The sequence below is a fragment of the Molossus molossus genome, unplaced genomic scaffold (assembly GCF_014108415.1).
Source record: "Molossus molossus isolate mMolMol1 unplaced genomic scaffold, mMolMol1.p scaffold_m16_p_14, whole genome shotgun sequence".
NCBI classification, from domain to species: Eukaryota; Metazoa; Chordata; class Mammalia; order Chiroptera; family Molossidae; genus Molossus; species Molossus molossus.
Window position 1 is genome coordinate 50,617,326 of NW_023425349.1, and position 14,356 is coordinate 50,631,681.

Below are 14,356 nucleotides of genomic sequence, written 5' to 3' on the forward strand. Positions count from 1 at the left end.
CACCATGGAGGCAAGCTTTCTGAGATGCCCCTCAGCAAACTTACCACTTACACCCATTGGTCAGAACTGAGTCACATGGCCACCTCCAGAGCAGAGCTAGGCCTACTTTTTCTGAGATCAAGGGATCTCTGCCACAAAGGAACGGGGGTGGGGTAGCTTTTGTGTAAAAAATAAAGTGTCTGAGCCACCAAGCTTTCCAATCACCTCTTAATTTTCAAATCTGGTCCTCATCCTATTTGACCAGAGTACACAGTCATCTTCTCCCTTGACATGTGCTCCCTGCGCAATCTCATCCACGAACATAACGCCAATCTCAGCCTCGATAATCAATGTCTCTAAAACCCAAGCCTAGAATCCCAGAGCTCTCTGTACAATCTTTATTGGTTGCACAGCTTTATTGTTGTAATTATTTGGACATATGTCTTCCTCCACCATACTGCAAACTCTTTGAGAAGGAATATCATAGTAACCATTAGTTTTCTGTACATCAAATATATTTAATAAGAGTTAATATACCATTTCATATGAAACTTAATTTTTTTTTTCTTTATTGATTTTAGAGAGGGAGAGGAAGAGATGAGAACATCAATTGGCCACCTCCTGCATGCCCCACACTGAGGATTTGACCCACAACCTTGGCATGTGCCCTGACCAGGAATTGAACTGGCGACCTCTTGGTTCATGGGTCAATGCTCACCCAGTGAGCCACACTGGCCAGGTCATTTCACATAAAATTTAGAAAACTTCTAACAGTATAGGTCTATTTACTCCTCCCTTATCTTTTATGTCCTAATTACCACATGGAGTACCTGTACATCATTATTATGAACTGCATGACACATTATAATTTTTGCCTTGTACAGTTAATATGTACTTTACAGAAATTTTCTTTTATAGTTACCCACATATTTGCCATTTCTGATTCTTTTCATTTCTTCCTAAAGATGTGAGTCTCCATCAGGTTTCATTTTCCTCCGTCCTGAAGAACTTCCTTTAGCATTTCTTCTAGTGCAGACCTGCTGGTGGACAATTCTCTTGGTTTTCTTTTATATGAAATTATTTTATTTTGCTTTACTTCTTAAAGAATATTTTCACTAGATATAGAAATCTGGTCTGACAGGTGTTTCTTTTTTCCTTCAGTATTTTGAATATTTCATCCATTGTCTTCTGGTCTCTATTGCTTCTGATGAAAAGTCAGTGGTTCCACATCATTATTTGTCCAGATACAATATGGCTTTTTTTCCCTGTCAGCTTGTACAATTTTCTCTTTGTCTTTAGGTTTCAAGAGTTTGACTATAATGTGTTTGGGTGTTGTTTTCTTTGTATTAATCCTGCTTAGTGTTCACCAAACTTTTTGAATCTGTTAATTTGTCTCACTATTATTTCTTCAAATATATTGCCTGCCCCATTCTCTTTCCCTTCTCCTGACACTCCAGTTATATGTGTTAGATATTCTGATATTCCCACAGGTCCCTAAGGCTCTTTTTGTTTTCTAATGTTTTTTTTTCTTGCTGTTCTTCCAAATGGGTAATTTCTATTGATATCACCAAGCTCACTTTCCTTTTATATATATATATATCTATATATATATTTTTTTTCTTTGATTTTAGAGAGACAGGAAGGGAGAGGGAGAGATAGAAACATTGATGAGTGAGAACATCGATTGGCCACCTCCTGCATGCCCCCACTGGGGATTGGGCCCACGACCTGGGCATGTGCCCTGACTGGGAATCGAACCAGCAACCTTTTGGTGCCTGGGTTGACATTCAACCACTGAGCCACACTGGCTGGATCACTTTCCTTTTTCATTTACATCTTTAGTTAAGCCTATCCAGTGAATACTTTTCACTAATTTATTTTTGTTAATCTTCACCTGAGGATCTTTTTCCATTGATTTTTTTTAGATAGAGTAGAAGGGAGGGAGGGAGAGGAAAACATCAATGTGAGAAAGACATATTAATTGGTTGTGTCCTGCATAACCCCAACAGGGACCAGGGATCAGACCTGCAACCCAGGTACATGCCCTTAACCAGGAATCAAACGCATGGTCCTTTGGCCCATGAGCCGATACTCTAACTGTTGAGCCAAACCAGCCAGGGCCAATGAATACTTTATTTTAGATGTTTTTAAATTCTATAAATTTCCATTTGACTCTTTTTGTTTTTATTTCTCTACTGAGATTTCCTATCCATTCATTGAAAGCATATTTTTCTTTCCACCCATGAGCATAATTATAATAGTTGCTTTAAAAATCCATATCTGCAGTATCAAACATCTGAGTCATCTAGGAGTTCATCTTCATTGACTGTCTTTTCTAGTGTGACTGGGTTATATTTTTCTGTTTCTTCATATGTCAAGTAAGCTGGGATATATCCTAGATATTATGAATAACAGGAGGTAGAAACTGTGAGTTCTGTTATATTCTTTCAAAGAGCATTGATTTTTTTTTTTTTTTTTAGTTTAAGTGGCAGTTAACTTGGCTGAACTCAAACTGCAAAAGTCCATTTCCTGTACAATGAGCAGCTGCTCAAATTTCAGTTCACTTATGTAGACTTACTGGGCTGTTTGGAGTCTACCACATGCATGTGTGATCCAGCAATCATCCAGAGCTTTGGGCAGAGTTTATACCCAGAATTAATTAAAAATAAATTCTGGCCCTGGCTGGTTTGGCTCAGCAGTTAGAGTGTGGGCCTGTGGTCCCGAGAGACCCGGGTTTGGTTCCCGTTCAGGGCATGTACCTCGGTTGCAGTTTGTCTCCAGTCCTGGTTGGGTCATGTGGGTGGCAGCCACTCAATGTGTCCCTTTCACGTCGATGTTTCTCTCTCTCTCTCTCTCTCTCTCTCTCTCTCTCTCCCTCCCTCACTCCCTCCCTCCCTCCTACTCTATCTGAACAAAAAAATGGAAAAATGTCCTTGGGTGAGGGTTAAAAAAAATAAATAAATTCTGAAATGTATTCACTTATTTTCCAGTGTGTGTAGGTGCCCCGAAACTTACCCTCTGGCTCTTCAAGCCAATAAGACTGTTGGCTCTCTCTATCCATATTTTAATAATTATCGATGGTACAAATTAGGACCTACCTTCAGACTAAAAGCTGTAATAAACAAATTATCCTCGTATCATTCTCATCTTCCAAATGCCAATTCCTTTCCACTATCTACCAGCTTTTGTTCACTCTCCAGGAGTCTCAGGTGATTTTTTTTATATGTTATCCAGAGTTTATAGTAGTTACCTATAAAAGGATTTGTCCAACAAGAGCTTACCAGTCGTATTAGACATGAACCCTATAAATATCTTTAGCCCTCTGCCTTCAGGGCCCTTGGAAGTACTGGGCTTTCTGTTCCCCTTGTGGATTCCCCATATGGTGACATATGAGATGTAAGTAGAAATTATCACTGAATGTTCCAAATGGTGGCTATTTCATCAACCTGGGTCCTGAATTAATGAAGACCCCAGCCAATCCTTGCTTAAAATGTGTTGTGAGCAAAAGGCAAATCGATTGTACAAAGATGCCTCTATTATACAAATATAATCAACATCTTCATAAGTAGCCAAAATATCCTAATGAAAGCCAAATACATTGCTATGGCCTTGCCCATCACCCTCACCCTTTCTTTAAAACTAGTGTCTGAAGTAGGACCAAGAGCCTATGTGACCCCTCCTGTTCCCACACACATATTCAACGGCTTCTGGAGATGTCGCAGTGTGCTTCTCCATGGGTGACCACAGCCAAAGCAGAAGGAACTCACTTTAGGCCTTACAGCTTACTCTTATACAGGGCCATGAAGTGTCTGGCACATAGCAGGGGTTCAAAAAAAATTAGAGCTATTTATCTCATCTACTCAACATTCAACAAAATTTGCTGAGAGTTTATCATCTGCCAGGCACTGTTCTAGGCACTAAGAATACATTGGTGAACAAAAGAGCTTGTTGTTAGTAGGAGACAGATAATAACCAACAAATATATTAAATAAGCAAACTATGTAGCACATCAGCATATGATTAGTGCCATGGACAAAGAAAATGTAGAGAAGGAGCAACTTCAGGAGTAGCAACTACAAATAGGACGCCAGGGCAGATCTTTCTAAGAAGGACGCATTTGAGCAAAGATTTGGAGAAGGTGAGAGAGTAAGTCATGCAGAGATCTTGGAGACTAGGGTTCCAGGTAGGAGGAAGAGCCACTGAAAATGCTTTAAGGTGGGCAGAATAGATAAAGTGGAGTAAGAAATGGGGTGTGAGGAAAAGAGGTCAGAAAGTCACTTTTAAGGTGGGTGGTATGAACGTTGTCTTACCAACGTTAAGGGGAGGACTTTAGCAGTCACTCTGAGACAGGTCCCTGTGGAGTTTTTTTTTTTAATTTATTTACTTTTGTTACAGATATTTCTCCTTTTCCCCCCAGATTCCCCCCTTCCCCTCCCTCCCCGCCCTATCCCCAACTTTGTTGTCCCTGTCCATTGTTCATGAATACATGCATATAAATTCTGTAGGTTATCTCCCCCCACCACCACCCCCTCTTCTGGGGATTGTCAGTCTGTACCCCACTTCCACGTCTCTGGGACTACCCCATTCCTCAGACTGTTATGTTCATTATATTCCACAGATAAATGAGATCATATGATACTTGTCTTTCTCTGTTTGGCTTGTTTTGCTTAGGATAATATTTTCCAGGTCCCTTCATGTCATCTCAAAGGATAAGAGATCTTTCTTTCTTACAGCTGTATAGTACTCCATTGTTTATATGTACCACTGCTTTTTTAGCCATTCGTCTACTGATGGACACTTGGGCTGTCTCCAGATCTTAGTTATTGTAAATAGTGCTGCTATGAACATGGGGGTACATATATTCTTTCTGATTGGTGTTTCGGCCTTCTTAGGGTATACTCCTAGAAGTGGGATCACTGGGTCAAACGGCAGTTCAATTTTTAATTTTTTGAGGTAACCCCATATTGTTTTCCATAGTAGCTGCACCAGTCTGCATTCCCACCAGCAGTGTACTAGAGTCCCCTTTTCTCCACACCCTCGCCAGCACTTGTTGTTTGATGACTTGTTGATGGCGGTCATTCTGACAGGTGTGAGGTGATACCTCATTGTTGTTTTAAGTTGCATCTCTCTGATGATTAGTGATGTGGAGCATTTCTTCATGTCTCTTATCTACTTGTATGTCCTGTTTGGAGAGGTGTCTATTTAGCTCCTCTGCCCATTTTTTAATTGGGTTCTTTGTTTTCCTTTTGTTGAGCTGCATGAGCACTCTCTATATATTGGAAATTAACCCCTTATCTGATATATCATTGGCAATTATGCTCTCCCATACAGTGGGTTCCCTTTCCACTTTGATGATTGTATCTTTCCCTGTGGAGTTTTGAGCAAAGGAATGACGTGACCCGACATGTTTTAAGAACAGAACTCTCACAGTGGTGCTGAGAAAAGAAGCCAGCCGAGGGTGGAAGCAGGGGGACCAGCTAGAAGGCTACCGCGCTGATGCAAAAGATAAAGATGCAAGCAGTGAAGGTGACAAAAAGGCACCAGATTCTGAACAGATTTGGAAAATATAGCGAGCTGGAGTTTCTGCTGAATTAACTGTGCGGTATAAATTGGAGAGGAATCAAGGATAACTCCTTGGTTTACAGCCTGAACAACCGGAAAAACAGGAATGCTTTTATCTAAGATGGAAAAGGTTTTCAATAGAGCTCTTTTGGGGGGGAATAGTCAGTAGTTCAATTTTAATATGTTAAGTTTGAAATGCCTGTTAGATATTCAAGCAGAGATGACGAATAGATGGGTGGACAGTCCATGTGGAGTTAAGAGAGAGGCCTGAACTAAAGATAAAATCGGGGAGTCATTGACATATAAAAGGTATTAAAGCCTTGAGGCAAGATTAAGTCACCAACAGAGTAAGTGTAGATATGGAAAAGGGCCAAGGACAGGGCCCTGGGGCACCCCAACTTTTGGAGAGCCAGAAGAACCAAACCAGCAAAGAAGGAATTAAATTCTCTTCCTTGAAACAATTTCTTCTCTTGGCTTCTATGACAGCACATTCTCCTATTTTCCTCTTACTTTCCTGCCTACTCCTTAGTTTTCTTTGCTTCAAGGTGGATGAAATGAAATAAGTATCTAATAGATTTGGCAGGATGGAGGTCATTTGTGACCTTGACAAAAGCGGTTTTGGTAGAGCAATTGGGTGAAAGTGTGATTAATGTGAGATTAAGAGAGAATAGGAGGTGTGAACAGACATGCAGTGAATACAAGCAACTTTGTGACATTAGCAGTCAAATACAAAAGCAGGTGGAGTAATATTGGAGGGGACTAAAGGATCAAGGGGATATACACACTGTACTTATGAAGACAGGAAGGAGTACACCATATTTTCCTGCTAATGTGAACTTAGGAAAGCGAGACAATTGATGAGCAGGAGAAGGGGGATAATTTCAGGAACAGTCATTAAATAGTCAAGAGGGGCCCAAACTTCTGTCCCGTTGGCCAGATGACTTCTAATCCAAAGTGAATTTCTCTCTTTCCTCCCAGGCTAATGACTGGTACCCACTTTGTAGATATCACCTGGTTACCTAGTTTTTTCCCAGATCCTCTGTTACTGAACATTATGCCCAGCATTCTCTATGGATCCAGAGTAATTTGCTTTTTAAAGAAACAGAAACAGCCCAGCCAGTGTGGCTCAGTGGATTGAGCGTCGTCCCATGGACTGAGAGGTCCCGGTTTGATTCCTGGTCAGGGCACATGCCTGGGGTTATAGGCTCAGTCCCCAGTAGGAAGCATGCAGGAGGCTGCCAGTCCATGTTTCTCTCTCTCTCTCTCCCTTCCTTTATCTCTAAAAAAATTAATAAAAATATATATTTAAAGGAACAGAAACAATGTGCTATAATTTTGTGTGGTCTGCTCCCTATGAAAGGTTGAGATGGTTCCTTTTTAATTGTAACTTGTAAGGCTGAAATGAATTGCTTTAACAAATAAAAAGCCCTGGCCTGTTTGGCTCAGTGATTAGACTCAACCTTCCTAATGCCGTGACCCTTTAATACAGTTCCTTATGTTGTAGTGACCCCCAACCATAAAATTATTTTTGTTGCTACTTCATAACTGTAATTTTGCTACTGTTATGAATTGCTATCAGAAATACGTGTTTTCCAATGGTCTTAGGCGACCCCTGTGAAAGGGTCATTTGATCTCCAAAGGGGTCACGACCCACAGGTTGAGAACCGCTGTGTAAAAGTATCAACCCTGGGTTAGAGTATCAAACTGTCAAGGGTTCGATTCCAGGCAAGGGCATGTACCTCGGTTGTAGTTCATCCCCGGCCATGGTAGAGCCATGAAGGAGGCAGCCAGTCAATGCTTCTCTCACATCAATGTTTCCCTCTTCCCCTCCCTCCCTCCCTCCTATTCTATCTGATGATAAATGGAAAAACATCCTCAGGTGAGCATTAAAAAAAAAAAAGTCAAGAACAGAAGGAACCACATGGCTGGGACACTATCCAGATGATGGGAAGGGAGGGAAGGCAGAGTCCTGGCAGAGAGGCAAGTAGGATGGAAGCGATGGTGGTAGAAAGATGAGGTAGTTCTTGTGAAATTGCTTTTATTTTCTCAGTGAAATAAAAAGCAAGGTTTTCAGCCCAGAGTTAGAAGGGGAAAGGGTGTTGGATGTTTGAGGATAGAAGGTGCAATGTAGTCATTTCAGAGTGTGGAAAGTAAACCGACTAGGGAAATGCTAGAAGGGCACTGTCGAAGGGCTCACTTGAGATTTACGATCATAAATGTAGTGGCAACAGTTAGCACTGTTGTTTTTGTCCAGCATGTGAAGCTGGACAGAATCAGGGTTTCACCAGGTAGGAGAATCTTCTGGGAAAGAGGGGCAGTGCACAAGAGCCTACAGAAGACAGCAACAAGCAGGGGGGTGGTAGAGTCTCAAGGCAGGTACTTCAGAACAGCTGGGGGGGGGGGGGTTAAGGATGGAGAGGGGAGGGGAGAGGAGGGGAGCAATAGCCTGACTGGAGTAATAATTCACTGCCCTGGGTGAACCTGCTCTGTTCTTTTTTTTTTTTTTTTTTTTTTTTATCCTCACCCGAGGACATTTTTCCATTTTTTGTTCAGGTAGAGTGGGAGGGAGAGAGAGAGAGAAACATCGATGTGAAAGGAACACATCGAGTGGCTGCCACCCGCACAACCGACCAGGGCCAGGGACAAACTGCAACCGAGGTACGTGCCCTTAGCGGGAACCGAACCCGGCCGACGCTCTAACCGCTGAGCCAAACCGGCCAGGGCGAACCTGCTCTGTTCTGAATCCTCTTGTTTCTCCTACCCCAAGAAGCTTCCTTCCCTCCTTTGGCAGCTCAGAGGCCATCCAGGGTGAGGGATTCATTCAGGGTCCTGGGGTCAGAAGGAAACCAGGTACAGTCAGGACTTTCATCCCCCCTCCCCCCTTTTTTGCTACCAAAAGACCAAGGCAGTGTTTTGGATATTTAAAAGTACATTTAAAATGTCCTTGTTTGTTTCTTCCTCTGTGCAACATTTATGCTGTCAAAGGACAGAGAGCTGGTAACCATGGGAGTGGAGGAGAGTGGTAGTGAAGAGGTGGTTTTTCAATGGGGTAAACTTCATGCAGGCAGCACCCAGAGCTCAAACCTCCTGGCCTCCTCAGAGTTCTTTGTTCATTCAGCTTACTGAGGGAGAGAGGCTGAATTCTTCCCTGCTGGGAAACAAGCTTTGAAAGGAAAAGCTTTTGCCAGACTCCATAAGGAGAGGGCGTGTCTGTCCCTGGGAGCAGGTTTCCCAGTTCTGCCTAAAAACCTTGGTCAGCAGGGAACTCTGGGCACCCTGTCATGAACCGGACAGCCTGTGATAGCAAGTAAGCCAGCTCTGCAGCATCCTGAATGTCGAGTTCTTACACACGCTGTCCATTCTCTCACTATCCCTCCCTAGACAGGTGGCCACTCATGGAGGTGGCCCAGAGCCCTGGCCAAGTCACCAAGTCAGGGAGGCAAGGCCACTGCAGGATAGTATCTGGTGCCAAGGTGGGAGAAGAGGGAGGGAGGCAGTCTCCTCTTACACATTTCTGGATGAGGAGCCCCAAGAGCCTTTCTTTCCAGGACAAAGTGCCCCAAGTGGACGCAGGGCAAGGCAGGGCAGGGCAAACGCGGGCCACAGCTCGGGTCCTGAGAAGTCTCATGACTGCAGTGTTTTGCTGCAGGTTTCCCAGCTGGGGCGGGAGGCACGGTGGTGGGGGTGAGAAGGAGGGAGGGGAAAGAGGAGGGAAGTAAACAGGAGACCAAAGAGAGAGCCAGTTCCCTGCGTTCAGAGAACACCAGCCGCCTCCGGTCCCCGGTGGGTGGCTGTATGTGTGGAAATGAAACTGGGAGGGGAAAGGAGAGAGGGAAGAGTAAGCACGCACTTCTAGGCTGCTATCCACCCACTTCTCCTTTCCCAACCCTCCAGCCTACCCCCTTCAGGGGTTGTGGGGGTGGGAGGGAGACGGTTCACGAAAGCGCCCACCTCCAAGTACACAGAGCTGGTTCAGCTGTCGGTGAATCAGACACTGTCTCAGCAGCTTGTTACCTGAGCTTCGGAGGGGAACGGTGGGCGGCCTTGGGACCTGGGAAGTGGGGGTAGGGATAAGTGTAAGATCCCGTACTGGCGTGGTGTGGAGACACCTGGGGCTGGAAGGAAGGGGTGTCTACCTCCGAACACCTACACTCATCCCGACCCCGTCCCCAGGATAGCGGTGGAGGGGCGAGGGGCGAGAGCCTGGGGGCATAACTTACTGGGGAGTGGAAGCAGGGGAGGGGATAGGTAGGTGGGAGTGTACTGCGGCGGAAAACAATGGGGTGCAGGGCGGGCAGGGACCGCGGGGCAGGCTATTACCCGCCGCTGCCCGCGCGCGGGGTTATGCGAGGTAACCGTGAGAGGGGGAGGAGGAGGGAGGTGGCGGGGGCCGCAGGCCGCGGTGTCTGGCGCTCGTTGGACAAAGAGATGATGAAACGTGAGCGCTATATTTACCAAGGGGGTGGGGAACGGGCGGGGGCGGGTAAAAAGGACAAACTGTTCCACAACCAGCAACCACAGGAAACAGCCCATCTGACTCACCGGGAGGGCTGCGCCGACCCCCTCGAAGTCGTAGCCCCGGGGCAGGCGCGGGGCTGGAGGGTGCGGGTGCTCCGGGGACCGACCAAACCTGGGCACTACGGCTGAGGGATGGAGCGACTTATATAAATAAAAACACCTTAGCTCCTAGGGCTGCGTGTGGGTGTGTGGGTGTATATGCCTTCTGTGGGGTAGGGGACAGCGCAGAATGGCAGGAATGTTTCCTAACCCTGTGGCACGACCATCGCGGGAGAGATTTGCCTGCGAACCCAGCGAACACGATTCCTGCAAAGTCATCTCCCCCCAGCCAGGCCGGCGGGCCGCCCCGCCCGCGGAGAGCAGCACTAGCCTCCCCGTCTCCCAGCCCCCCCTCCCCCCAACTCTGCTCCCGGCCCCAGAGTTGGGGGTGCGGGCTATGTTTAGAAGCTGATGTCATCCAGACACCCTACTCCGCAGTGTTCCCGGGGGTACCGCAGAGCAGGTTTTCCTCTTCCTCGCGGGAGTGGTTGACCGGAAAGATGCCTCCCCCAACCCCCCCTTCCAACACACATACCTTCTCCACACCTATCTTACCCGGGAGAGTTAACAACAAAAAAAATGCAGCCCCACTAAAGTTATGAAACAGGGTGGTGGGGGCGGTACACGCACGCGGAGGGCGCAAACGCGAGGGCTTGGACCGCGGGGGACCGACAACCCGCTCCGCCCCTCCGCCTCCCGCCCGGGTGCGGGGGCTAATTTCAAGGTTAGCACACGTGGGCGCGGGCGCCCGGAGCTCCTTGCACGAGTTTTGGGGCGGGTTCCTCATCCCCCAATCTAGGGCAGTTTGTTCAACTGCAGTAAAGGGAGCTTGATGTTCCAGCAGGGAAGAGATTTCTGAGAACTGGGACTGTCCTTAGATGAACTCGCCTCCTCCGGCTGCTGCTGCTGCGGTGGCCGCCTGCGGAAGACTTTTTAAAAGGGCGATGCCAGACCGGGGCGCGCGGTTCGCAAGTGGCTGAGCGGCCCGCCAGTCTGCGGGTCCGAGCCTTGCGCCCGCCCCCGAGTGTGGGTGATTCACCGCGAGCGGCGCGGGGCTTCTCCAAGCGCTGGGGGCTGCGAGCTAAACTTATCCTCCTACATATGCATGAACGGGTGGCCTTTCAGCTCGGCAGAGGAGAGGCCTGCAGCTTTGCGGAGGGCTGCTAAGTGGAGCGAGAGCAAAGTAGGGCGTCGTGCAAGTGTTCGTGCTGGCCGGCGTCCTCCTCCCTCGCCAGCCCCTGGGTGTTAACTGTTGTTATGGCCATGGGTGTAGCACCAGATAGGGCTTTACCTGATTGTATTTCAAATCCAGGAACTCTGCCATTGTTGGAAGTCCGATCCCTTCAGCTCGCCTCCCCAAACTGCCTTCTCCTAATTCCCTGGTTTACACCAAAATGAACACTGCCAAATTTGCCCTGTGGGCCTAGGCGGGGTCGCTGTAGCCGAAGGGCCTGATTCCAGAAAGAAGTCTGGAACCAGCCCAGAGGAAGGTCTGACACGTGATCCCCTACCCCCAGCGAGCCATCTGTTCTCTTTCCTTCCGGCCTGGAGGCTGGCAGCTCTGCCCAGCACCGTCCACGCCTCCCAGTAGGGAAGAATGAGAAAACCCAGTGTTGACGGAACCCAGTGCCTCCAGAGTGCGATTTTAGCCTACACCTCCCTGGCCCCTGGGCAGGGATGAGACCTGGCAACAAGTATTTTAGATTAAACTCTGAGAGATGAGTCTAGTTGAGGAAACTCTGCCTTGGGCTCAGGTTGAATAAAAGTCTCCAGGGCAGGGGCCTGGGAGTGGGCTGCATTCAGCCTTGAAATACCTCACTTTGGGCTCCGGTGGAAAACGTTTCTAGAAAAAGGACGGGATTCCCTGGGCCCTCTCGGCCACTTCCCACAAACTAGCTTGGAGAAAGAAAGAGACCGTGAAAGTAAAGAAGAAAAGTGTTAAGGGATTTTGGACAAATTTATATTTGTGCCTGCTATCCCATTAAATATTGATGTAAAATATTGTGACCTTCATTGACACGAAGAGCTGTTTGTAGATGCACAGCAAATGAAGGCGTGTTGAAAGAGCCCAAGTCTTGCTCAGTTTTTTTTTCCCTAGGATTATTGGGGGGCGGGGAAATGTCTCTGGAATATTTGGAATTTGGAAGGGACTATGGAGACGTATGAATCGAATCCTATCAATTAATTAACAAATAAGGAAATAGCTCTAAGAGGTTGCCTAAAGTAACACAGCTCATCTCAGGTCCAGGAGCCCATTGTTCTTGAGAACTTGGTTAATAAAACCAAGGTTTAGGCAGGACTTAGAGATGAAAAGGAATACTTACAAACTAGAAACACTTGTTATAGTGTTTAAATTCTCCTATTCCTCCCAGTTGGTTTGTGTGGATGTATATTTATAAAGACTAAATTGGGGGGAAGCAGACCTCATATTTATGTGGTGTAATATATATTTTACTGGTAAATTACTTATTGTAATTAAGAATGATTCATATTGCCCTGGCCAGTTTGGCTCAGCGGTTAGAGCGTCGGCCTGCAGTCCGGAGAGACCCGGGTTCGGTTCCCGCTAAGGGCACGTACTTCGGTTGCAGTTTGTCCCCGGCCCTGGTTGGTCGTGCGGGTGGCAGCCACTCGATGTGTCCCTTCACGTCGATGTTTCTCTCTCTCTCTCTTTCCTCTCTTCCCTCCCACTCTATCTGTAAAAAAAAAAAAAAAAAAAAAAAAGAAAAGAAAAAAAAAAGAATGATTCATATTAATTTGGGATAATTTATTGTGCCAGAAATTTAATTAGGACAACCACATGCTGGCAAAACAGTATAAGTTGGTTTTAATAATAAAACTTATAATATGCATCTTAACACAGCAAGGCAACTTGATGTTGAAAACACTACAAGAAAAAAAACCCTGATGTAGGAATTATTACTTGTGATATGTTTATATATAAATACACACACATGTTTTTAACTTGTAAGCCTAATTGAGGACAGAGTGACTTTTTATTTCTGTACTTCCCCATGCCTAGTTCTCTGACAGAAACATAAATATCTGGGAAATGAATTAGTGGGAAAAAAACACACAAGTCTATACTTTTAGAATTGTTGGATTTAAAAAGATATTCTAAATCAAGTCGAGGAGCAGCTAGTTTTATAAATGTGTGAGAGAAATTCACATGTATGAAACCTCAGTTTTCTTTTTGTGACTTCCTTTTATAACGGAAATAAATGAGTTGGAAGAGTTCAGAGTTTATGTACAATTTGAACAAAATTAAAAAGAATTAGAAAGAAGAGGGCAAGAAGTAGGGAGGAGAAAGTTTATATTTTTAAAAACTATGATGATGGATTTATTAAAGTTCCTGGATTATAATCTCCAAGGAAAGATACAGATTTTCCTTCTTTTCTGGGATATCCCCAGTATTAACTCCAGAGCTGTGTAAAGGTGCCCAGCACAATGCTAGTTGCAATGCAAGTCTGAGAGACTGTACAGGCGGTGATAACAGGGACCCTGTAGAGACCCCTTTGGTATTTGTGCTGGACCTTAAAGAGGCAAGCAAAGGTGCAATTACTAAGTAATCATGTACCCTTGGGGACAGAGTTTGTCCCAGAAAAATCATGAAGTAGGCAAATTCTCCTGGGCTTTGGTGAATTTTTTTTCTAAAGTTAAGGGGATTGGAATACAAGAAACCTAAGATGGCTTCACTTTTACATGCTATGATGTATACTTTTACATGCTATGATGTATGTACCTGTCTTACTATGATGATGATAGTGATGATGATATTCTTGGTTGACCAGAATCACCTTTTTATACTTCCCTTTCCCGTGTAGTCACCCACTGCAGTGTCTTCCTGTACTCTTCAAAAGCAAAAGCAAAATAAACTACCCTAGCCTTCACACAAGGAGGGCTAATTTGAGATCCTTACTTTAGAGACCAAGAACCTGGTGTTACTTTCCCAAAACTTAACAGAAGCTAACAGCCAGTGGGGGATAAGGGTTGGACCTCACTGGATCTGCATCACATAGAAGCAGGTACCTCTCACATCCAGTTAGGAAAGTGAATGTATTTTTAATCAATTGTGCTGACAGTAAGCCTTCTGTAAGAGACATTAGCCCTGGATTCTTTTTTCTTCTATGAAGTTGGAAAACAACCCCATCATTCATTAAGGGGGAGAGCCAAACTGAGTTAATCAGCCTCTGAGACCCATACTAATTGTTGATCAAGTAATGCCACAACATTCAATGAGTAAGGATCTCTAGCTGGTTAC

At 45.5% G+C, this 14,356-nt stretch overlaps 1 pseudogene; it reads right to left on the reverse strand.

The window, feature by feature from the left end:
* Window positions 1–8,972: 8,972 nt before the first annotated feature.
* Window positions 8,973–10,377, reverse strand: LOC118629306 (annotated as a pseudogene).
* Between the last annotated feature and the right edge of the window lie 3,979 nt (window positions 10,378–14,356).